Consider the following 26,957-nt stretch of genomic DNA (forward strand, 5'->3'; position numbering starts at 1 on the left):
GAACATGTCCAAAAGGGACATGACGCCCTTGCTTCCGATTTTGATAGTCGAGATTTTTTATGTTTGGGGCATTGATTTCATGGGACCATTTCCGCCTTCATTCGGAAATTTATACATTCTGGTGGCGGTTGATTATGTGTCCAAGTGGGTAGAGGCTGTGGCAACCAAGACCAATGATCACAGAGTAGTGCTTAAGTTCATTAAGCACAATATTTTCAGTCGTTTGGGTGTGCCACGCGCGATGATTAGCGATGGTGGCAAGCATTTTAGGAATGTACAGATAGCTTCTCTGCTGAGAAGATATTCTGTCAATCATAGGTTCACCACTCCATATCATCCGCAGACTAGTGGACAGGTTGAAGTGTCCAATAGGGAGATGTGATTATCGCAAAATTTTTCCTCTCTTGTGGTTTCTCTCTCTTCCTTCTCTTTTCCTTTTCTAACCTCTATTTTCCTCCTTTTTGAAGGGAGGAGAATAAAAGAAAGAAAAGAAAGAGAGAAGAGAAAAGAAGAGAAAGAAAAGAGAAGAGGAACTATTTTGCGCGGTCTCACTTGACCTTGATTTAAAAAGTATTTAAAAAATAATTCACCTTCGTTTTGAAAATATTTGCAGGAAAATGGAAAGACGGGATTCGCTCGTCGGTACGAGGTTCGACCGTTCCTGGCGCCTTTACCAAAGGTAATCGAACCAAGGATCGAATCTATGCCGTTTGCTTTGCCTAAATATAATCTAAGAATTTATTCTAACTCTAAATGCACAAAGAATCATGTTTGTGCAATGTAAGAATGTATGCTCTTTTTGAAAATTTCCAAGTTATTCTGAGATGAACTTGGTAAAAGAATGAAGAAATGGTTGAATCTAACTTAGAGCTTGAGATAGATCAGGGAAATTCTAAGTTTTTGAAGTAAATTAGGATTTGGAAGAATAAATGAGAAAGAATGACTTGAAGCTTTGAAATGAAAGGAAATAAAAAGTCAAAATCGACTTTGAATTTGGATTTGAATTTAGAAAAGGAAATGAATACTTGAGATGGAATTGAATTTGGATTTTTAAGTTTGGAGTGGATCTGAGATAATCAAATGGTATTTAAGAATAGAAAATGGATTTAAGAGATTCAGATTAGCTCCGAAAATGGAATTGAAATCTAGAATTGGAATTGGATTCCGGATACTAAACATAATGGGATCCGAGATTTGGAATCCAAGATGGGCTTGGGTTCTGGATCCTAAAATGGAGTTGGATCTGAAGCTTGAGATTCAATGTGAAATTGAGTTCTGGATCCTAAAGGGATTATAGATCTGAAGCCTGAGATCCAAAAAGTGGAATTGGATTCTGGACCTTAGAATGGAATTGGATCTCAAATCTGAGATCCAAATGTAGAGTTGGACTCTGGATCCTAAGATGGATTTTAAATTCAGAAGATGAATCAAGAACCTCCAAATTTAAATTGAACTAAAAAAATGAAATTTAGAATTTGAATATACAAACGAATCTCAAAGTTAAATTGGACTTTGAATTTGAGATAGAATTTGGAATTTTGAAATACAAGATGATTCTGAAACTTCAAAGTCAAATGGGACCTTGAAATTGAATTCTTGAATCCTTTTGAGAAATAGAGTTTAAATTTGAATTTATGAATAGGATTTAATCTGAGAAATGAAGGAAAGAATTACTTGGATTTATGAAAAGGAATTTTAAAAATATGATGCAATTCTATCTAAATGATGAATGAATTTAAATTTTTGAAATTAGATTTTGAAAAGCTATTCCATTCTTTAAATGAATTAAAATAAGATTGAAGATATAATACATCCTTGACTATGGTCATTGAATGTATTATATAATAATCTATATTTAAATTCAGGTGAAGAATAAAATACATTTGGTGCTTTTATAGAATTTAAAATGAAATTAACTCTCAATATACCTTGACTATGGCCATTGGTATATATTTTGAATTAATTTTAAGTTAAATTCTAATAAAAGAAGAAGATATTTAAGGAAAATATGATGAATCTTGAAAAACGGATCCAGTGTGAATCCAGTGTTATTTCGTAAAAGATAAAAATCCTAAGTTTTGTCCACACCCTGACTATGGCCATTGATATGGATCATCAACTTAATCTTAATTTACCTCTTACGAAATGGTGCACGTGCCATTCGTGTTACTATTTGTGAGAATTTTGAGACATAAAGACTAAAAATGCATGAAAACAGGCAATTCATGATATTTACAATGCTCATTCATTCTAATCTAAAGGCTAGAAAATGTAAACTTTCATTATACTCTATCTATTACATTATTTGAATTGAATTTAAGATGTCAAGGCTTCTAAACCAAAGTAGAAATCCTGCAAAACAAGAGTTAGTCTAAGCAAGAGACAAATACATTATAAGAGATATCATAGTGGAAGCTTTAAAATAACATGGTGGAAAGATGGGAAGCGATGTATATACTTGTATACCTACTTATATATATATATATATTATATATATGTATATATATATATATATATATGTGTATATATATATATATGTGTATATATATATATGTGTGTGCCTATATATATACATATACGATATATATATGGTATGATGATGACATTGCGGATATTATGAAGATGGAGTACAGCAGGATGCTACTATGAAGGGAATTCAGTGAAGTGCGTTTTGCAGCACATGCTGAAGTAGCAGAAAGTGATGAGGATTGGCTGGAGGTGGTGGATGATGATGCAGTGAGAAATGCAAAGCAGTGCAGAAAGGTGCATAGTGATATGCTGTGCGCGTATACCTGTATAGTGCAGTGAAGTGACACATGGTATTTAAACATGGTGTAATGTGGACTGTGGAAGTGCTGGAAAGTGAATAGTGGCATTTGCATGGAATGCGCAACAAGTGGAATATTATGAAAGATGTAAACAAAATGTTTATGTAAGGTGACAACAAGGAGGAGATTTCAATGAGTGGTGTTATTGGGGATGATATGGCATATGCATTTTATGGATATACAGATGTTGTTCGCAAAGTGGATATAGCCGTTGTGCTATAAGGAGTGAATATGTTGTGCAGGAGGCGAGTTGCTGGAAGATGGCAAGGTGGGCATAAACATTGGGAATGCAAGCAGAAGATGGAAGCAGTATACAAAGGTAGATACCGGCTGTAATGGCGTGCAGAGATGCAGTGAACAGTGTAATTTACAACATAAAAACAATGCCAGCATGCAAGTAGGTGCACAGGGTATGTAATGACATTGTCGCAGGAAAATGAGACCAACACATATTGTGGTGAGTGTTAAAGAGGTGAATGAATGGGCTGTGCAACAAAGTGTAAGTGATATGCCGAGCAGGGGTCATCATTTGTGAAAATACGAGTGAGTGATGGTGATTTCAACCCAGCTAATTCTATGCAGCATTCTGAGGTGATCGTGTAGGAAATCCACCAGCAATATTTATTGGGCTCGACACCTTCATCTACTCCTAGCAACAATTGGATTTTCAATAGCCTTTCCTGTAAATGGATGGAATCAAGCTTATCTACAGGATGAAGATGACAGGTAACTGAGTGGTGATGATGACGCGGCAATGTTATTACTCAAGTCATAGGTGCAACAAAAAAAAATATATATATATATATATATATATACAACATAGCTTGATACTTACCTGTTGGTGGCCAGCATTTGCTTCTGTGAGGATGCAACATAGCGGTTTGAAAAATTATAACAAGAAGAATTTGCAGAAAACTCTATTACTACATGTCTCAACAATTGGAACAGATTCTTTGGATTTCAAAGAACAAACTTTGTTGACCAATTCCGAATTTCCTTCAAGTATGTTGATGTTCACAAGCAAGACTGAGCCACTCAAAGCTAGAGGAGCTACAGCATCAGGAATAACAAGTTGATACACCTGTCTACAATATTCTTTAAGTGGAGCAACTGTACTGCAAACACCTAATAGCTCAGCTACATTAGCAAAGTATGGTCCGGCTCTTCACAAAACAAAAAAAAAAAGGTCATTTGTAAGACTGGATAATTTGACAAGGCTGTTTCACCGTGAACCTAATACAGGCATGTAGATCATTCTCAGGGCAAATTCATTCTGTTGTAGGTTCAGGTTGATTTCACTATCCACATTGGGTTCCAAAACAAAAACTGGTAAGTTATCAGAATAGATTACATTCTCTTTGATGACATGCTTGAGTCTTATTGGGAAATAAATGCCTTCCCTTAGTGATAATTGGAACGTGCTTTCACATAAAATTTTCACAATAATTGAGAATAGGAATTGGTAACCAATGAAAGAGGTATTTTCGGTGATTCAGATGCAGACATGTATCCTTAAATAACTTCAGCAGATCAGGTCTTCCTAAATGAATCAGCTAATTAATAGCACCTTGATGAAAGCATCAGGCTCCAAGATTGACTAATAGGGGGAACCTTTACTACACAGCCATATGCATGTATATAGGATATTCACAACCTTTCATTAAACCAGGGGAATCCGACTTCAAATAATAAGATATCACATGACTGCCACTCTTACAGTCAGAAGGGCTGGAATTCTTTTTTCTCCAGACAGCTACCCGTAATATTTCTCTATTTTAATCATGTGGTAGCACCCGACATCTGGTTGTTTACACAGCTACACATGTTTTGGCCCATCTGAACATAGGGCCCTCATCAAAAATGTCATCCTAACAAGATATACAAAAGTCCTCATTGAGGAATGATTCTGTAGAATAACTGTACACAATAAAACTAATGTTAACAAGATAATTATTTTTGGGAATTGTTTGATGTTGGGTCCAGATGACACTGACATATTACATGATGCTTGCTATGAGCAAAAATGAGAAAGAGATAAAGAAAAGAAAACAAGGCAACTACCAGAATTCAAACATGCTAAGAAAAAGACTAAAAAGCACCAACAGAATGTGGGAATGATAAGTATAATGTACAAACAAAGACTGAATATGATCTACAGCAATTTTATATCAACATACCTCGAGTGGATACGCCTCAATATAACTTCAGTCAATTTATCAGGGTTTCTCCAGCCATCATGGCAACTGTTTCTGATTAACTATGCAGGCAACATATCAAATTTCAGAATACAAGAAACAGTATGATCGTATTCAAGGTAACGACCTCCCTGAACATGCCTCAGGTTTGATATCCACGGGAGCACAAGTTGCTTCTCATTTATTGGCAGACACCTTAATCACTAAGAAGCCACTGGCCTTCATTGATTCCATAGAGAGGATCTCACCAGTTGGCTTTGCAGGTGGAGATCAATGATAATCACGCACTTTATTTAATCAATCAATTGTGGGAATCGATTTCCATGTCGGATATTTAGCAGAAGCAAGGGAGCTCACATAGCACATCTCTTATGGCCCAAATTAGCGCTAGTTCATCCTGATCGGATCAGTCATTCATCCCCATCCTCAAACTCCACCCTAGAGACTTGGGTCTCCTTCGCTCAATCAGAGAGGGAAGATGGGATCAGGCAAAGAGGGGAGGGACAGATATGACAAGACCCATAGAAACCTTGGGGATACATAAAATCTTGACACGATGTCCAACGTTTATCGATGAATCAGAGAGATTAATGAAAGATAAGCTAGATGAACAAGAGGTTAAATCATGAAGTTAAACCAAATATAGAAATTATGGAGAAGATAAAAGGGAAAATAATTTTTCTCTGAGATATTGCTCTGCATCCTATGGTTCATTGGTAGCCAGGCACTCAATACCTGGATATACCTCATCCGAAATGCAAATAGCCGAATATCACTTAGGGAAATTCATGAGAAAACCTCAACCACGAGAGAGAGTATACGCAAAATGAGATTATAAAGAAAGTGCGACAGAAACAGCATCAAACGCACGCAGCTAATTGCGATTTACAGGAAGGGAAAGAAGAAAAAAAATTTTGAAGAGGATATGTTGGAACATGGAGTTCCATTTACTGTTGCATCGGGTGAGCTGATCCTGCTATACGCAGATCAGTCTCATCATTTGCTTTGTGAAAGAAAATACGAAAAAGTAAGAAAAGAAGATAAAGAGATGCAGAGAGGAACAAAAAGGGAAAAATTTACAGAGGATCAGGGAAAAATGAGGGTGGTGGCTTACCTGGAGCCTTGTGAATCCCGATCGACCTTCCGCCACTCAAAAGGGGGGAGAAACCAGGAAAATGTAAAGGGGCAAAAGGAGGAAGGCCAGAGGAAGTGAAGATGGATCGTAATCGGAGAAGGTGAGAGGGTGATAACGGGTGGTGAAGGAGGAAATGGGGAGGTGAAGAAGCGGTCTTGCTGAAGAAGGGAAATGGGGAGGTGATAACGGATGCCCCCATGGGGTTTTCTGCGTCCCCTTTTAACGAGGAAAAGAAGATTCGGGAAAAAGGGTTGGTTAGAGATCGATGGAGGGAAGAAAGGGGGGTTGTGCGATGGAGGGTTTTCAGAGAGGTTTTGGATGAGAGCCGAAGATGGGGATGAAGAGAGGAGGCTGAGGGTGAGGCGGCGCTGTCCTCGCCATCTCCTTCCTTACGAAAGGTAAAAAGAAAACCCTAAAAAAAAACTATTTGCAAAAGGGGCCCCCTTGTTATTTCAAAAATTTACAAAGAGGGGGCTCTTTTTCTAAAGGTTTTTGTAAAATGGTTCAAGGTGAGTTTTTCGGCAAAATCTTCAAAAACCACTTACTTTCCTTATAGTTTTTTCCTAATTTTTTGGTTTTTTGCATGATTTTTCCATTTTTTTGTATTTTTGGAACAAAAATCTAAATTTTTACACGAAAACAAAGATTAAACACTATTTTTTTTTGTATTTTTCTGAGAAATATTTACAAAAGTATCTTTCTGAGAATTTCAGACCATTTCGGGAAATTTCTTCAGAAGACTGGGTTTGGACCCAAGTTTTGAGAAAATGTTCGAGTTTTTGAAGCTCGAATTGAGAAATACATGTGATGGATTCAAACGAATGTCGGATGGACTGTCCGAGTTATTTAAAAACTATTTTTGGTATTTTCTGTAATTTTAATTTAGAATTTGGACAATGAGATTCAGATTCGGATCTGGACAATGGATCCAGATCCGAAATCAATTTAAACATATGAAATGAGTTTAATTTTAGTAAAACTAGAGAAATGAACTGGAATTTAGATTTGAAATGACCCGTTTGCTCAGAAAATGAATTTAGGGGCAAGAAGGGAATATTTAAAAGATTTTGAAAAATTTGGGGTGTTCACAGGAGATTAAGCGAATTTTAGAAAAGATAGTTCGCCCGGACCGTAAGGATTGGTCCCAGCGCTTAGATGATGCACTCTGGGCATATAGAACTGCATTCAAGACTCCCATTGGCATGTCCCCGTATCGCCTTGTATTCGGGAAAGCATGCCATCTTCCTGTCGAGCTAGAGTATAGAGCGTATTGGGCTATCAAGAAATTGAATTTTGACCTCACCCAGGCTGGCAAAGAGAGAGCACTGCAGCTCTCTGAATTAGAGGAACTCAGGAATGATGCATATGAGAATGCCAAATTATACAAAGCTCGCACGAAAGCATTTCATGATAAGCATATTGTCAGGAAAGTGTTTGAGCCAGATCAGAAAGTGTGGTTATACAATTCTCATTTGCATTTATTCCCAGAAAAGTTAAGATCGAGATGGACAGGTCCTTACATTGTGAAAGAAGTATTTCCCCATGGAGCAGTGACATTATTCGATCCTATGACCCAAGGTACATTCAAGGTGAATGGGCAAAGATTGAAGCCCTTTATTTCAGATTCCTTGCAGGATGGTGAGTGTGAGATAGTGCATCTCATGAAGGCATGAGGATTCGACCAGAGGGATGTATCATATGTACATTAGTTTGTTTTTCATTTCAGTACTTTCTTTATTCAGTATTTTATCTCAATTATGCTGACATTTGTTTTTGATCTATGCAGGATGAATCTAACATTTAGTGTATCAGTTACCAGGTACAGAGCAGAGCTTTCAAAGAATTCAAAGATCAGATGAAATTCAAATTCAGAAGCTCAGAGCAGATCAGGTTGTATCTATCCTTTCTCCTATATTCTTATTGTCTTTTAGGATGCATGGGTATTGTATTGTTATATTTTGTATGCCACTAGGGACAGTGTCATTCAAGCATGGGGGGGTGGTTTAGATGCATGCACACAAAAATTTCAATTTTTTTTTATGACTGGTAATTAAAGTAGGCAGTTGAGAACAAGTTGTAGCATATATGATTGTTTTTGGCATAATCTAACAGTTTATAAATTTTTAAGCCCCATAAATTTTTTTTTTTCTAAACTGAGTCAAATAGAGTAGTTATTTATGAGAAAATTCAAAAAAAAGATAGTATTTGATTGTTAGAAAATTTTGAATCACTTTAGTATAAGTATGCACAGTATGTTTTGTGAAAGAAATAAGCAATGGAAAGATGTTTTTTTTTTTTTTTTGAAAAATGAGTTTAAAAGAATAGAGCTACGTTTAGTTGTTGATTTCTTCGTGAATCCTAGTAGTGGAACTCAGACACGAGATGAAGTGTTTGAGTCTCTTAACGAAAAGGATAATGAAGGAGATCATCCCCTTGTCTAGTTGATATCTGTGGCCTTTGTAGTTCGAGTAAGTAGAATCTGAAGGGTGTTTTACACCTGGTGCCCCAAAGCCAGCTGGTTTGGGAGCCACCGGTTCGAAAGCTTGTTACATGGACTGCATAGAAAGCCTAAGAGATAGAGACATTGCACAGGACGAGAGGAAAACTATACGTAAATTATTAGAATAGAAGGTCTAGTGACTCGAGCAATTAAGTCTGAGGGATACTTTGTATCTAGTACCCTAAGGTCGGCCGACTTGGGAGTCACTGACCCAAAGCTCGCTACACGGGTCACGAAAACTGACTATTCGAAATAGTGCTCATATGAGAAGAATGCTCAAGAGAACAAAAATTGAAAAAAGAGTGAAAATGAAAGAAAAAGAATGTGCTGAATAAGAAAATTTTCATTGCTTAGGCATATATGTGTATTACTGTGCATAAAATATACAAGTGAGAATAAATGAGTAAAACATGAGAATACTTGACTTTCTGAGAAAAATCATAAACTGGCTACAATATTAGAAAAGTGAAGGAAAAGAATTTTTACTGTGGTGGCATGAGATTTTTAAACTTGTTTTGAGAATGTCAATTACATGAAATATTTGTTCCAACTGCATTCTTAAGAGCCTAATATTTTTGAAAAATCATCCTCGCATTTCATTGATGTTTGTGAGTAGCATCTCTGCAAACCCTCACGAGACCTTACTCGTCCACTAGTGTAAGCTAGGGGTTAAAAGGGCTTGTTGCATACGCTAAATGCAACCATGATTCCTACGAAAGTGAGTTAGTATTATGCATTCATGCTTAGCATTTCTCGTCTTTGTTGCATAGCACAATTAGGGTTTGTTAAGGGACTAACAAACATTCAAGCATGGGGTATTTGATGATGCATGAAATGCGCATCATGTTAATAAGTTTTTCATGCATTTTGTATCAAGTTTAAGGTTTTAAACCCATGTTTAGATGTATTTTGATAGTAAGGGGTTATGGTTCGAATTTCAGAAAAATCAAAGTTAAAATGAGAGAGTTATGGCTATTTCAGTGTTTGGGCACAGATTTCGAGGTGGATCAGATCCATATCCGACCCAATTAGGTTATTTGGACTTTGGATCAACCCTTAGAAAGCCCAAAACCCAATCCACATGCCTATCCAGATCCATTACAAAAAGTTTTGCAGAAAACCCCCCAGAAAGATGCGCATAGAAAATATTTTTTTTATAACAGTGTTTCTGAAAATTATCAAAAGTATAAATAGTTTTTTCCAGCAAACCCTAGGCGTCTTTGGCTTTGTTTGGACGCCCCCTACAGTGATTCTACTCCAGCAGCTCCTTCCTCTCCATCCTCCCACGTTTTGGCCATTGAAGACTGGTCTATGCTTGGGTTCCAAGCATATTTCGATCCCCCTTGTGTTTTCTCTCAATTTCTTTCTTTCTCATTGCTGTATTTTCACCATTTTTCTGTACTTTTGCAGGTGTAGCAGAGGTGGAGACCATTAACCTTGTGTGGGAGTGCGAAACACACCAACAAGGTGAGCCGGCCCTACCTCCATCCGGCTTTCTACACCCTCCGATCGAGAATCGGCGCATAATCCATCTTCGGTGGATCTCCAACGTGTAGCAGCTGCAAAGGTGCTATTTTTTGGTGAAGTCCAGCATTCTCGAACTGTTTGGGACGTCCAACTCCAGCCACGGTCCGCTCTTCTTCATCCTCCCGGTCGTCGGATCTTCCAAGAGGTAGGTCTTCTTCTTCCTTCTCTTCTAGCTAAAACCGAATTGTGTGTTTGTTTTCTTTTATTATTTCTGTGTGTTTATTTTATTTTTTTTTTGTTTCAACCTTAGAATAGTATCCGTGCATAGACCAGCACGTTAAATCTAGGTTTGTTTCATTGTTTGCATGTTCGAGTATCGATTTCCATCATTTTTCAAGAAAAACGTGTAAATCGGCTAGAGGTTCTTCTAGCCGATTTGGGTTGTCTTATCGAATGTGTGTGTTTGTGTTATTTCTACAGAAAAAGCCTTCAAAAAGATTAGTTTGAGTTATTTTGGGTGTTGGGGGCTTGAACAAAGGCATTTTTCATTAAAAATCCATAAATCGGCTAGATCCATTCTAGTCGATTTTGATTTATTTTCAATTTTTGCCTTAGTTTGGATTTTAGCAGCCACGCTAATAGACCCTTTATAGATCCGATTCCAGTGAGTTCTTGCAGATCTATTGAGGGTTGAGTCATTGCTTGATTTGGGTGTCTTTGATTTTTAAAGATTTTTTTATTCAAATTGTGAAAATCGGCTAGAATCTCATCTAGCCAATTTCTTTTATTTTGTTTGCTCGTGGTGTGCGTGTAATCTTCTACTTCATACTGCATGTCTGCATATTTTATTGATTTTACAGTGTTGCAAAGTGTGTTGTGGTAGAGTTAGCATTTTAAGACTGTTCTAGATAATCGTTTTTATCATTTTGTGTTTTTGTGTTTTAGGTCTATTGAGAAAATTCCAAAAATTGAGTTTTAGTTCTTGATGTTTTTTTTTTTTTTATGAATTCCAGCATAGTGTTGTTCATGTTTGCATTTGTGTAATTAGGAGTTCTTTTTATTAGATTTTAATTTAGTTTTATCAAAATTGTTTGGTGTTTAGCTTAATCGTTTTCTTTTAGTTTGTATTTTTTTATTCTTCTTCTTCCCCAAGGAGGGGCGGCAGCCATTAGAGCTCAATTCGAGCTCTAGGCTATTTTTGGTAATTCTTAATTGCAATTAGGTAGGTTTAATTAGGTTGTCTAGGTTCAATGTATTAGGGTTTATTGCTTTAGCCGTTTTTAGGATTGCATTTAGGTAAGTTTTGGAATTAGGTTAGCATTTACTCCTAGGAAGTCGATTTTCTATTTAAGTCATTTTATTCCCTAGGTAGCTTTAATTACATTAGTTTAGGAAGTAGCACCATTAGAAGTTGGCCATTTTTTAGGAGGAGGGTAATTAAAGTAATTGCATTTAAAAAAAGTTTTTGGAAAGAGTAGTTTCTCCAAAAAATCGTGTGGAGCATTCAAAAGAGCATTAAATTTGGAATGTGCATTAAAGAAAGGAGTTACTCATTGGCTTTGGAAAGTGTTTCTGAAATTTAATTAAACCTCCAATCTAGGCTCCACGATTTCCATAAAGAATTAAAAGCAATTTAATTCCATCTTGAAAAGCAAAAATCGTGGCCTTCTAGATTGGACTTTTCGTTTTCCAAAGAGAGTCTTAAAATATAATTAAGGAGTGTAACTCCCTCATTCAGTGGGGCGATTTTTGGAGAATCCAAATCATTTCCAAGTTGAGCATTGATAATTATTACTTTATTTTCCTAACCTCCTTCATTAAAATCGGTAACTTTGAATTAATTGTAGGATAATTAAAGGGTTACTACTTTAGTCGACCCAATTAAGTGAGTCAAACCCTAGTCTAAACCCCTTTGAGTCTAGTCAAAACCGAGCCTACCTAACCTAGTCAAAGCCTAGACCAAACCTAGGTCGAGTCAACCCTAGCCCTAGTCAAACCCAAGCTTAGGTCAACCAAGACCAAGACCTAACCCAAGTCAAGACTTAGTCAAACCTAACCTAAGTTTAGGTTAACCGAGTCTACCTAACCTAATCCAAGTCAAGCCTAGTCGAGTCAACCTTATCCCGAGCCTATCTCACCTAACCTAACCCAAACCGAACCCATCTAAACCAAACCAACCTTAGTTGACTAAGTCAATCCTCAACCGAGTCCAACCTAGTCTTAGTAACCTAACCAAGTCAAAACCTAACCCTAGTCGAGTCCTAGTCCAACCCATGGTGAGTCAAGACCGAACCTAGTTTGAGTCAACCTTAGCTAAGTCAAAACCGATTTCACCCAAGCCAACCCGAACTTAGTCAAGTCAAAACCGAGCCTAATTGAGTCAACCGAGTGAACCCTAACCCTAGCCCTTGTTCTTTAGTGGGTTTGATGTCATTTAGATGTTATTTATTTTGATTTTAGGTTGATTAGTTTAAGTTATTTGATTTAGTATAGTGTAGAAGTGTGTGCGTAAATTGTGTTTGGTTTGTGTGGGTGATTTGTGAATTTGTGCTTAGTTGACTCGTAGTTATTTAGTATTTAACATATTCAATTAGAATTGCATTTCATTGAGTAGCTTAGTTGCATTTGCATCGTTAGTTAACGTATTTTTAGTCATAATTTGCTTATCGTATTTTGTTCGTCATGCATTTAGCGTAATTGTAATATTCATCTGCATATACACTGTTATTCAGTGTCATTTAGATTACATTAGGTTTAATTTGCATTTTATAGTGTTTAAATAAATTCATAAAGTGAATAGTGCACTCAAAGAAAAACCCGATTTTTGCCCTGTCGCACAAGCGTTATTTTCTGTGTAAAAATTTTGTGTTTTCCAAAAACAAATTTTCTGCTCACTTTAGTGGCGTGTTATCTGACTGCAGACCAAATTTCAGCTCTTTCAAAGTTGATTTGGTCTGATTTTTAAGCATTTTTCGAAAACCGCTTTTTCTGGATTTTAAGTTACAGGACTTTCGATATCCTGATTTTTTTCCAGATTTGAAACGCTTATATCTGGAGTTCCAGATATCTTTTTTTCATTCTGTAAAAATTGTCAGATTGTTTAATCTGTCAGTTGGGGAACAGAACAAATTTCAGAAAAATCGGACCTCGTTTTCCCTGTCAAACAGTGGTTTTCCGATAACTTGTCAGAAAGCTATTTTGCACTAGTTAGGGGCAGTTTCATAATTTCTTTAGTTTCGGCACTTTAGACCTGTTTTCAGTAATTTCTGCATTTTAGGAGCTGCATAATCATCATACAACATTAGTAGAATTAATTTAGTTAATTTTAAGAATTAGTTTAGTACTTTATTTAATTATTGTCTCATAAGTAGCATTTGTTTTATTATTTTCGTAAAATTAGAATTAGTTTTAGTTATTGTTTGCATTGTTAGATTAGAATACTAACTTTGTATTTCTCTGCATTTTTAGGTTGAAAGCATATTTAGTTTCCAAGGTTATTGTCCAAGTGCGAAGAGTGAATAATTGGCGAAAAGACGGAAATACCCTTGGTGTGGAGCAGAGGACTTAGTGTTGTTTGATTTTCAATTTAGTGATTAATTGTAGTTGTATTAACTTTATAATTATAGATTGACATTTGTAATTAATAAATTAAATTTCCTAGAAATATCTTGATTAATTTCTGTTCCCTGAGGATTCGACCCGTACTTACCACTTTATGGAAAGTCGGTTTTTATACTTTTGGTTGACGATTTTCCAAAGTTTTATTGCAAATACTTGTTTTTAAAAATATCATTTCAAAATATCAACCAAATTTTGGCACCGTTGCAGGGGAACGGTGAATTAATTACTTTATTTCTTAGAGTTTGATTTATTAATTTGTTTTAGTTAGTTAATTATTTGTTTTCTTTTTAGTTAGTAGGATTAGTAAGTGAATATAGGATTAACATAGTTAGTAAATATAGGATTCACGTACTGTTCTTTCTAGGATTCACTTAATTATCATTCTGCAAGGAGCGATTAGACAGGTGGGTTTTAGAAAAACTTAGTTTGTGATTTCCTGTATTTATTTGTTTCAGTATTTTAGAATAGTTTACTTTGTTGTTATTCATTTAGTTATAGACTTTTGACATAGATAGTTAGCATCTCTGTTTCGTAGTACTGTTATTTGTTTTATTTACGTTTTAGTACCTGTGTTAGTGTAGTTTAGATTTAGGTTGTTTGCTTACATCTGGTCTTAGTACCAGTGTATGCAGGGGCGACGAGGTTTAGGAACCCCATTACACCCATTTGTTGACAACCCAGAGAGAATTTTATATTCTCATCGAAGTTCGACAACAATGGCTGACATGGATCCTCCACCTCCACCCCCAGCTCATCCACGTCATCTGCGGGAATACTTCATTCCCACAGATTATGTTCAGGCATCCTGCATTCGGAGACTCGAAGTAGGAGCGCCTCATTATGAGATTAAGGCTAGCATTATTCAGATGCTCCCATCTTTTTATGGCCTTAGTCACGAGGATCCCTACCGCCATTTAGATGAGATCCTCGAAATCTGTTCTACGGTAAAGATACATAATTTCGATGATGATGCCTTACGGTTGACTCTATTCCCTTTCTCATTGAAGGACAAAGCCAAGTATTGGCTAAAGTCCTTAGATTCTGTAGAAATAGAGTCCTGGGATCAATTGCAACAGGAGTTTCTTCGGAAATACTTTCCCATTGGTCGTACGAACCAATATCGTAGAGTCATCACTAGCTTTTCAGAGCTAGATGGTGAGCGCTTTCATGAGATCTGGGAGAGAATGAAGGATCTTCTCAGGAAATGTCCCCATCATCAGGTGCCGAAATGGCAACTAGTGCAGAGCTTCTACGATGGATTGTCTGACAAGAATCGTCAGATGATCGACTCTTCATGTGGAGGGACATTCATGCTGAAAAGCGAGGACGAAGCATGGAGGTTATTTGATACATTGGCCGAGAATTCCCTACACCATGCTTCGAGCTCTCATTTTGATAGAGCCACACCCAGCATTCAGAAGAAAGCTGGTGTTCTTGAGATTGGTCCATCTACTGCACTACAGTGCAAGGTAGACATGATTGCTCAGAAGCTGGACCAGCTTCTCTCAGGACCATCCACTACACAGCAGGTGTGTACTCTTTGTGCCAGTCCGGCACACGATATCACTCAGTGCCCTTCGGCAGCTCAGTACCCTGAATTTGTTCAAGAACAAGTTCAGGCAGCTTAGGGTTACGTCAGACCGCCGAACAACCCATTCTCATCTACATATAATCCGAGTTGGCATAACCATCCCAATTTTTCATGGAAGAATCCACAGTCTTCCATGCAGATGCCTACATCCTCTCAGCCAGCTCGGCAGCCATCTTTTACTCAGCCATTCCAGAGGCCGAGCTATTCTCAGTCTCTCAGCTCAGTACCCTGAATTTGTGTCTGGTTTGTGTGGGTGATTTGTGAATTTGTGCTTAGTTGACTCGTAGTTATTTAGTATTTAACATATTCAATTAGAATTGCATTTCATTGAGTAGCTTAGTTGCATTTGCATCGTTAGTTAACGTATTTTTAGTCATAATTTGCTTATCGTATTTTGTTCGTCATGCATTTAGCGTAATTGTAATATTCATCTGCATATACACTGTTATTCAGTGTCATTTAGATTACATTAGGTTTAATTTGCATTTTATAGTGTTTAAATAAATTCATAAAGTGAATAGTGCACTCAAAGAAAAACCCGATTTTTGCCCTGTCGCACAAGCGTTATTTTCTGTGTAAAAATTTTGTGTTTTCCAAAAACAAATTTTCTGCTCACTTTAGTGGCGTGTTATCTGACTGCAGACCAAATTTCAGCTCTTTCAAAGTTGATTTGGTCTGATTTTTAAGCGTTTTGCGAAAACCGCTTTTTCTGGATCTTAAATTACAGGACTTTCGATATCCTGATTTTTTTCAGATTTGAAACGCTTATATCTGGAGTTCCAGATATCTTTTTTTCATTTTGTAAAAACTGTCAGATTGTTTAATCTGTCAGATGCAGAACAGAACAAATTTCGGAAAAATCGAACCTCATTTGCCTTGTCAAACAGTGGTTTTCCAATAATTTATCAGAAAGCTATTTTGCACTAGTTAGGGGCAGTTTCGTAATTTCCTTAGTTTCGGCACTTTAGACCTGTTTTCAGTAATTTCTGCATTTTAGGAGCTGCATAATCATCATACAGCATTAGTAGAATTAATTTAGTTAATTTTAAGAATTAGTTTAGTATTTTATTTAATTATTGTCTGATAAGTAGCATTTGTTTTATTATTTTCGTAAAATTAGAATTAGTTTTAGTTATTGTTTGCATTGTTAGATTAGAATACTAACTTTGTATTTCTCTGCATTTTTAGGTTGAAAAGCATATTTAGTTTCCAAGGTTATTGTCCAAGTGCGAAGAGTGAATAATTGGCGAAAAGACGGAAATACCCTTGGTGTGGAGCAGAGGACTTAGTGCTGTTTGATTTTCAATTTAGTGATTAATTGTAGTTGTATTAACTTTATAATTGTAGATTGACATTTGTAATTAATAAATTAAATTTCCTAGAAATATCTTGATTAATTTTTGTTTCCTGAGGATTCGACCCGTACTTACCACTTTGTGGAAAGTCAGATACTTGTTTTTAAAAATATCATTTCAAAATATCAACCAGGTTTGTTTTTTGTGCAATATAATCATAAATTGAAACGAAGGTATGAGGAGAGAATGAAAAAAAGGAGATCTCGACCCCATTGTCTTAAGAGAAGTCAATGATAATCTTTGAAAATGACACATCACTTACATGAGATCTTGTTGATAAGGCATCCAGAGCGTTAAGGCATAGGGTGGGGGTAAAAATACGTGTAACTAATGTCCTAAGAAAGAAAATGTGACAAAGGAAAGAAGGTGGTGAGGGTGGAAGAAGAAGAGGAATAAGCTAACTCTGCAAATAAAACTGAAGAAGAAGAGCAATATATCAATGAAGATGATGATAGACTTTCAAGTTCATCTAAGGATTAAATTTAAGTTGTTATTATAAACTTATTGGTTTTTTTTTACTATTTTATACTTAAATACAGTTAAAGTTAATTATGTTATGTGTGTAGATTTGTTAAATGTCTGTATGCTTATATTTTTATTTGGTGATTAATTGGTTATGTTTTAATTTTTTGCATTGGTTATCAGTTGCATGGTTTATTTTTTCCATTGTTCTTTGTTTCATTTTTTAACATGGTTATCAGTTACATTATTTTACATCTTTGTAGTGATTAGATTTATTAATTCGTGTTCTAGTAAGTCGATGGAGGGTAGAGGTCTTGGAGGATGCCTCTCAAAGAAACCTGCATTGAAATATTGTACACTATTGACTTAGAGATGCCAAAGAAATAGTGAAGTGTAATTTTTGTGATTTTATAATGCATGAAGGATTGTATAGATTTAAATATCATGTTGTGGGACATATTAACTCCACTGTGAAATTATGTAAACATAGCATTCCTTCTGATATTTGTGTTGAGCTTCTTACTAGTCTTAAAAAAGATGATGAGAGAAAGGCACAAGTACCTGCAACATTTGTGGGACAGAAATTGTATGAAGATGATCTGCCATCATCATCTCAAGCCACTAAAAGATGCAATAAATGAAGGAAATCGTTGAAATGAAGTTTGATACTGAAGAATGAAGATGACTTTTATATATAGACATATGTTTCAGAATTCTATGTTTAGTTAAATGTATTGTGTTGTTAAATGTTTTGTGTTGGACAATGTATTGAGCAGGTTATTTAATATAATTATCTTATAGTGTTTGACGACATATTTTGTTTTGTCTATTGCTTATTGTTGTTTGATTTTATGTTGTATACATATTTGTTATTAATTTTAGTAGTTTGTTTACATATTTGTATATATTTTTTTTGTTTTTTTATTTGGGGTACTGCCTAGACTGCCTAGGCTTTTTAGGGGCTCACCGCCTAGGCTCCGCCTAGCGCCTATGACAACTAAGAACAAAACCACCTAAATTCACTGCAAAGTTATCAAAAAATGATGAGAAGAACGTTAAAATTGGGTGATCTAATCAATGGATTGGTCCAACCAGACACTTGCCACTTTATACTAATCTGACTCAACTTGACTCTAAAATTGATTCCCACTGGTATGGATAATCTATGGAATCAATCAGGATTGGTTAGTTGGACCCAATCTGGCCTGATTTGAGCACACCAATCTGGAATAGACACACACCAGAAAAAAAAACAAAAGAAAAAGGGTGAAGGAAAAAAGAACAGAGAAGAGTAGGCTTGATAACATGACTACCAACATGACATACAACCTAAGAAGACAACCATTTATGGCATCAGAATTTTTTAATATCAATAGGAGTCCTACCAATGATAAAATGATAATAGAATGTCGAAAGCCAGTACAATGATGGCCATGTGGAAACTGGAAAGTGATGGACGTCTTACTTTTTCTTCATTGCTTGCAGCTTGAAGCTCCAAACTATGATTTTCCAGAAACTCACCAAAATTTGGGTCCTAGTGAAACAATGAAGCAAACATAACCTTATTAATATTTCAAGCATCCAGAAATAATGTCGTACTGAAAGAAGTATGAAGAGTTGTCTATATCGCAAAAGATGCACTTGTTTTCTTTTTATGAGCAAACACAAAAGCAAAAATAAAAAACAAAAAGCACTTCTATTGCTTTAAATATGCTCTTCATACTTAAGAATACAACATTTCAAGGGTCATAACATGAAAATCTTTTTGAGCATTAGCCAGGGCAGTAAACTGAAAATATTCAGTTGAGATCTAGGTCTTAGTGAATCTTACCTATCCGGATCTAGCTTAATCAAATTTAGAGTTGGATGGAAAAGGCAATATTGAACTTGTACTCGGTTAGCTAATCAGATATATTTTATAAGGAATTGGGTTGGATTACCCTTGGATCCAGATTCAAATGAAAATCTGAAAACTGCATCCGAATCTGATTATTAATCAGATTCATTTGCTATACCGATTCAACTAATCAGATTTGTACTTTTCAGATACCTGACTCAAACGTGATCGATTGACATCCCTAGCATTAGTTCATTTTGGGTAAAACTAAGTGCATTACAATGATGAATGTGAGCCATCAATTTTTTTGTCTTCAAAATAGGAGAGAAATTTTTTAAAACAAACCCTACATGTTTATATTAGTTAGACATACCATCATGTTGAGCTTCATATCTATGGTCATTTCAAGGTCTTAATTAAGTACAAGGTCGTTCTTACCTTTTTCTTCAGCCGATCTAACTTACTTTTCTGCTTCACGAGTTCTACCTGAATTGTCTTGTTCTGCTCAGATAGAGCAGTATGGTAGCTTTCATCTACAGCAACAGCAATTATATTGAAAAATATCCTCTTGCGATTTTACTAAAACAAAAATTTAGGATATTTCAAACACCAAATTTCACTGTTGTAATTATGTTCCAACCTGAATTATCATCACTTCCATCTTTAACAAGATAAGAACCATTCAAATTCTGAAACCAATATCAGAATTCAGAACTCTTTCATAAATAAATAAGGAATTAGAAAAAGATGAGGCCGGATTTTTAGAAGAGCGTGACATTACCTCAGAAAGAAGACCATCACTTTCCGAATCTGAATCTATAACTGAATCATTGTCAACATCATTACCAAAAGTATCTGCAAAAATGTCGTCGAGCGCCTGATTTACAATACCTTCAGGATATCTGACAACAATGATGAGCATAACTATATATGAACATAAACACTTGCATTTCAAGTTAAATCGTTAATTAATTGCCTCACCTTAAGACAACTATACAAAATGGAACAAATGTATGCACACAGATAATTCCATAATACATTGAAAGATATTACGCCCATAATCTAGCTAGAATCTCAGTAAAAAAATTTTGCTACTTTCTGGAAACTGAAAAAGCATCACTACCTCCTGAATAATCATGTCATATAAACTTGCAATATATGACTCAGACTATTTGGAAAACTCAATTGCATTTAACAATTAACCAATGGAAACAATGAAGCTCCTGAATAACATACATGAATGAGGAAAGAACTTAGTAAATTGTGAAATGCTTGACAATTAATCAGTGGGCGAAAGTGAAATTGTGTGATGCTCTCCAAAGTCGAGCATCGATATCTTTACGATCAAGAATAATACCCACTCCACTAGAATCAACACAAAATTTCAACTGATACACTAGAAATTATTCTAAAAAGAATATCGGCATCGATTATGTCATTTAATCAACACCTAGGAAGAAGAAAATGGTTTGAATTACTCATGCAAGCAGGAATTATGTTAACAATGACCTCCTAAGGCTCCTAAGAAGCGCACCCCCAGAATCATTTTATCATTGAACATAATAGACCTTGTGAAAAATTTTAAAAAGGGAAGATAAGGGCAAATTGGCAACACACATTAGTCTTGTACTAGATTCTCTATGCTGATCCTAGTATGCTCTAAAATGCATAATAGCAGCATAGCACTAAATATTTACTCTTACAAGAACATCTCTTCTGGAAACATTGAGCTGTAATAGAGACTCGCAAATTTTTGTGTATGCATGTGTGCACATGTATGTGTGTGGGTTTTAACAAGAATATATGTTGACATCAATCCGATTGCAACAGTCCCTAACAAGGCCCAAGCAATCATTTTTCTCAAGTAATAAAGAAAATAAGCACAAAAAACAACATATAGGAATTAAGTGCATAGGATTAATTTAAGACCTCAAAAATAAAAAACAATGTCATCCTACTCTGTGCTGTCTAACTAGGGATTGGCTCTGGGAGGATTAGGCGAACACAAGTAGGGTAGGCAGTACCAGTTGACTAGGTAACCACGTATCACTTTTGACAACATAGTTTGCAACTAAACAAAAGTTAGCAGCTGGTGATTACAAGTATGTAAGGATAAAACTCAAGTAATGCAGCTGTTTTTCATAAAAACATAAAATTGAATTTTGCAGTAAAAGAAAACTAAGGCAATGGAAGAAGGTATAAGTACAGTCACAAATATCATGATATTTTAAAAAAATATTATGATATCTTTTCATTAGTTCTAACATTTAAAATATCACGATATTTTTCAAAATGTTGTGATAATTTAAAATTAAAATATCATAATTTATGTTTCATAAATGATTTTAAAAAACTTTGGCTGATAATCCTATTTTATCATTCACATCTCTCTCAATCTTTTTCTCCTAACTAATTAATGGCAATAAATACTGAATGTAACTTAATCCTAAGCAAGAAAGTATTTATTTCGACCTCTAGACTCTCCCATCTTTCATTTCTTTTTCATTTTTAAAACAATGGATGAGACATATTTATTGCTTTTGGCATTTGAGTAATTTTTTTACATATTTTTAACTTCAGTTTATAAATTTTTAAAAAATTATTCATTTTGCAAAGATTTTTTCAATAAAAGTGTGGGAGAACACAGATTATCAATATATGCCATTTACCATTTAATGGCAGATTTTATTTTGAAAATATAAACAGAAGGTAATAAATTAATATACCCAAGTTACACAATAGCACAGAGAAAACACAAGAATACAACCGCTACACGACAAAAATGAACAAGAAGCCACAGACAACAGAAGCAAAAGAATAAATGTTATAAAAGTTTTAGTTTGTCTCCTTTCAAAGAGGAGCTTAAGACAGTTTTCAAATGTATATAAAATGAGGCTAATTGGATGCTATTGACAACAAACAGAAAAAGCAGCCAACTAGAATCCATCATAAATAGACAGATATATTACATATAAAATGCAGTGGCTGCACCATAGTTGGCAAACCCAGAGAGCTGACTCGAGAATCGCCCGAGTCAACCCGAATCGGATCCCAACTGGGTCACCAATTCAGGACCACCTATCCACATGCCACTTATGTGTCTTTTGTCATGCATTTCATGGTTTTAGTGCATAATGCTTATAAAAGGATAATTTTTACAAAGAATCATCTATTTTTAAATCATAATATCAACAATTATGTATAGTTGAATACTTATATAGCTTAGTCATTGATGTCATGTACTAAATTTAGTGATTATACAGTTTGGAGTTTGATTTTTTCCATATCTTAACACTAAAAAAATCATGTCCTAACTCGTCCAAATTACCGAGTCAACCTGCTGACTCACAAGTCAAGGGTCAGGCAATCCGGATCCAAGTCACGAGTTTGTCAACTATCGGCTGCACAAGAAAAGGCAAATTGCACAGGTGCCACTTTGATTCTTGGCAAACTTCAATCTTACATCATGTATTAAGCAGTAGAAGTGTACAGTTTTATCCTAATATAAAGAAAAGTAACTGCAAAGGCGGAACCAAACAAGAAAAACACAGAAAAACAATCTTACAAGGGATGTAAATTTTGATGGGAATTAACATTCAATATTGGCATGTCTAACAATTTAAAGCAAGTTGATGTCAGAAAAATAATCTAAAGCAAGTGATAGCAAAGAAAATAAATAGTGGCATTTTCTTACTCTTCTACAGGTTGTGCATCTGAGGAGATTGGATGGTTCACATATACAACACCTTTATCTCCTGCAATAACAGAACCAACCATAGAGCTTAAATGTGGTGGCCTAATCAATGCTTGCAAATAAACAAAAAGTCTAGTTAAAAACTATACAAACTTGGAAACATTTTGTTACACAATCCACTCAGTGAACAAAAGCGCAAACACAAACCAAGCAGGGCAACTTAGATGTAGAGATAAGTTCCTAATAAACGATGTCTTATGAAGCAACTGCCTATGAACACTACAAAAAGAAGGCAATAGCGCAGGCAGTTAGATTAGCAAAAATATTGTTGGCCTCATGAAACATGACACTTGCGGAATTATCAATGTTTAAACATCTAATGAACTACTAAAGACGTTATATGTAAGCTCATTCAATGTATGGTATCAATCCTCAAGGCACTCTCTGCTTGGCTTCCCATTGAGGGCCTGAGCCAATCATGAAGATTGAAAAGGAGGTAGAAAGATTACATCAGGGGGGGCATGAAAAAGACACATAAACCTTAATCAAGTTGCTGCTAATCTTCAACTTCAAGCAACCATAACCCGTGGGCTAAACGGATATCAATGAGGTGTGATATCATCCAGAAACGGATTTTGTCCAGAATACCTAAAGAGCAGAGACAATGGAGTCACTTTGAGGTAGACTATACTTGTTTATGTCATACACTGTTATCATTGCCCGCATTGATCAATCGGCCAAAAAACTTAACCATTCTTTAGATGGTTTAATATCCAAACGGCCTTTAGATTGCTCCCACTTGAAAATCACAAACTTCAAAGCATTCAAATTTACAATGCAAAATTAAACACTGGTTTTATGCATAGTAACAAATATCAGCAATATTTTGAAAAGATCATGAGTGGTTTGGACCAGAGTTGCTAGTCGAGGAAGCGATTCGAGAAGCAAAAGCGAGAAGCGAGGCATTTTCAAAATTTTAGGAAGCGGGAAAAGCAGGACGACTTAGAAGCGAATCAGGAATCGTCTTGGAAGAAAACTAGGAAGCAAACCGAAAGCGACCTAGAAAGTGAGGGGGAAGCAAAAAAAAGAAAAATAAAAACACAAAAAAATGAAAAAATAAGGGAAAACGAGCTTCCCCTAAATTGGGAAGCGCGCTTCCCACTCCCTAAATTTTTTTGGCACTTCCCAGCACGTTTCAGAAGCACCATGTTTCACGCTTACAAAACACGCTTCCCCATGCCCTATGGCACTTCTAATAACTCTGGTTTGGACATACAAGCATGAAATTTTCAATTTTGAAATTTCAATACATTGTGAACCATAAAATTTGAAACCCTTAAAGGATCTACCTATATAATTGATCGGACGATCTAAAACTTGCTTTTGACTGAACAAACCATATGGATCATATCCATAGGGCTTGGTCCACAAAAAAATCAATTAATCCAATAAAGGCATTTTTTAAAAAATGTATGTCTTTCTTTATGTTTTTATATATTTTTATAGTCTTAATTGGTTTTAACTTTTATCATAGTTACAAATATTGGCAATATTTTGTAAACATGGCAGCGTTTACAAAATCTGCTATACAATAAGAAGTCGCAATATTTCCAATAATGGTCTTATCATGATATCAACATAATAAATCATTTTTAAATTTTTTATATATATTGCCCATATTTCTAACTTTTTACACATGCTAATATTTCCTAGAGTTTTTCCAAAAAATAAAAAATTTAATTTATCATGACATTTTTCCTCACCAAGAGTTTTCTGGTACCAAGTTTTTTTATGTTGGCTTTATCCTATGTCACATGGGTGCGGGTGCGGGTGCGGCACTTTTAAAAAACTTGGGTGCGGGGGTGCGGCAAAATATATATATATATATATATATATATATATATAATTTGTGCAGGGAAGGGGTCGAGCCCCCTCCCTGCGCCCTCTTTGTGCAGGGGAGGGGTCGAGCGGATGAGTTGTGGAGCTTGATTCAGAGTTTTTGCCCTTACAGAAAGGGAGGGGGGCGGGGGCTCCCCCCGGCCAATTTTTTTTTAATAAAAAAATTGGACACATTTTTTTATTTAATAAAAAAATTGGACACAAATGACCCTGGGTGCGGTCAACACACCCAGGGTTGGGTTGACCGCACCCGGTGCCGCACCCGCGTCGAGTCACGTCGACGCGAGTGCGGCACCCTGCTAGCCGAATACCTGTGACATAGGCTTTATCCTATTGGTCCAAGGATAGACACCTATGTTTTTACACGCTCCCAGCAAAGCTCAAGGATCTGAAGTTTCTTTGCTTCAAGATGGAAGAGGGAAATGTTCCACTATTTTATCTGAAATTGTTGGCAAATATTCAAACTGGTAACATTTGTTACTTTCAGTCTGCCGTCCAAAATTTAATGAAGCTTTTAACTGCCAGACCTGAGCTACTTGTAAGCAGCTTGACCCACCATATCCCAACAAGCTCAAAGCTTTGCAATAGAAAATTTCTTGTGTTAAACCTATTCAACCATATTAAAGATCCTAATCAAATTTTCTTTCATTAGAAAAGGTAATTACTGATTCAAAAACCTCATAAGATTTCTCTGGTTGATCATGGAATACATGCAGTGAGAAAAGTACTAGATATTGAATAATCAAATGGGTGACTTAGTTCTCTTATTTGGAAGGCAAAATTAAATTGAGTGTGTGATTCACCAAAGCTAGTCATGGTTATCTTGTATATCAGTAGTTTTAACATCCATGATGAGAGATGAGAGAAAGTATCCTGAATAAAAACCAAAAGAGCAAATTCATTCAACCTTGAATAGCTTAAAGAAGACATGAAGGGGGGATTTTGGATTTATGAGCCTTACTAAAAGCCCTTCTTGTCCTGAAAGAATTCCTGAAAGCATTCTGTTTCCGCTTTTTCTTGAGCACAGATTGAAGATTCTTACGAGCAAATTTTCGTTCTTTCTTCCCAAGTTTACCCATTTCCTAGCAAAACAAATGAGAACAATACATCATAACGTCAAGAAGACTCAAAACCAGAGCTAAATCAAATGAAGAACCAAATCTAATGCATTGTAATAACACATCCATGCACTTACAAAAATGAACAAATTAAAAAAGAAAAAAAAACTGAAGCAACTATTGATTCTTAGAAAAACTACTGATGCAATATTTTTATTGAGTGAATAGCAAGAAGCAAATATTAACTTTCAGAAAAAATGATGTAATATATTTAACAAGTGAAGCAAGAAACAAAGCATACAGGTCAAAACTGCAAAGGGTCCCTAGTGCACCTGAGAACTCAAACACGAAATGCTTGAGATTCCATGACAAAACGCTTGTAATGCATAAAGAAAATGAAGATTCATTCAATAAAAGACAAGATCTATCTCCTTGAATTCACAACCAGATAAGATATTCTTTTTCAATTTTTCTTGGTTGCAACTTTACCTACATAAGAAACAACCTTCCCATAACTACTCTATCAGTGTTCGACATGTGGAATTGACAGCTAATTCCAAGGAATCAAGATTTTTTCAGTCAAAATTTTCATTATAAATGGAACACATAATCTACAAAATATGAGGTACAGACATTCTTAGGCATTATTTAAGAGCAGCACTATTCTCTTTTTTGGCATACATCCCTACAATGAATTCAAAAAAAAGTTCCAATTGGATCTATTTTGCTTTCAATTGCACAAACAAACTGGTGACCTTAAGGGCATGTTTGGATGCAAAATTCATAAATTCACTTTTCTGGATTTTCTACTTTTCAATTTTTTAAATATTCTGGAAAAATAGTGTTTGGATGCATTTCATATATATATATATATATATATATATAGAGAGAGAGAGAGAGAGATGGGAACATGCTAAATGGGCACAATGCTAAATGGGCACAATGCTAAATGAAACATGCAATTGGATTTCCATTGTTTTTTTTCAAAATTCCAACCCCATAGATGTGTTCAACATGATTGATTTACTAGAAATCCTAATTTGGATCAAGCATTTTGGATGGAAAAAAATGGTATTTGGAGGCTCGAAAATTTATGAAAAATTGTAGGCTATTGATTTTTGAAACCTTATAAAAACCTATTCATGCATCGGAGTCAAATGCTCTAAGAAGTGATCCCTATAAAAACAAGCATATAGATTACATCTGTACAGTCAAAATTTCGAAAAGCACCAAAAATCTAAGAGCATGTTTCATTTAGCACTGTGTCCATTTAGTAGGTTCCCATCTCTCTCTCTCTCTCTCTCTCTCTCTCTCT

General features: G+C 35.4%; 1 pseudogene; it reads right to left on the reverse strand.

Moving 5' to 3' along the window:
* LOC149818442 (protein REBELOTE-like) overlaps positions 1-25,663 on the reverse strand; it is a 75,995-nt pseudogene extending 50,332 nt beyond the window's left edge.
* Between the last annotated feature and the right edge of the window lie 1,294 nt (positions 25,664-26,957).

This window comes from Nuphar pumila, chromosome 13 (assembly GCF_984573655.1).
Source record: "Nuphar pumila chromosome 13, dmNupPumi1.hap1.1, whole genome shotgun sequence".
Classification (NCBI taxonomy): domain Eukaryota; kingdom Viridiplantae; phylum Streptophyta; class Magnoliopsida; order Nymphaeales; family Nymphaeaceae; genus Nuphar; species Nuphar pumila.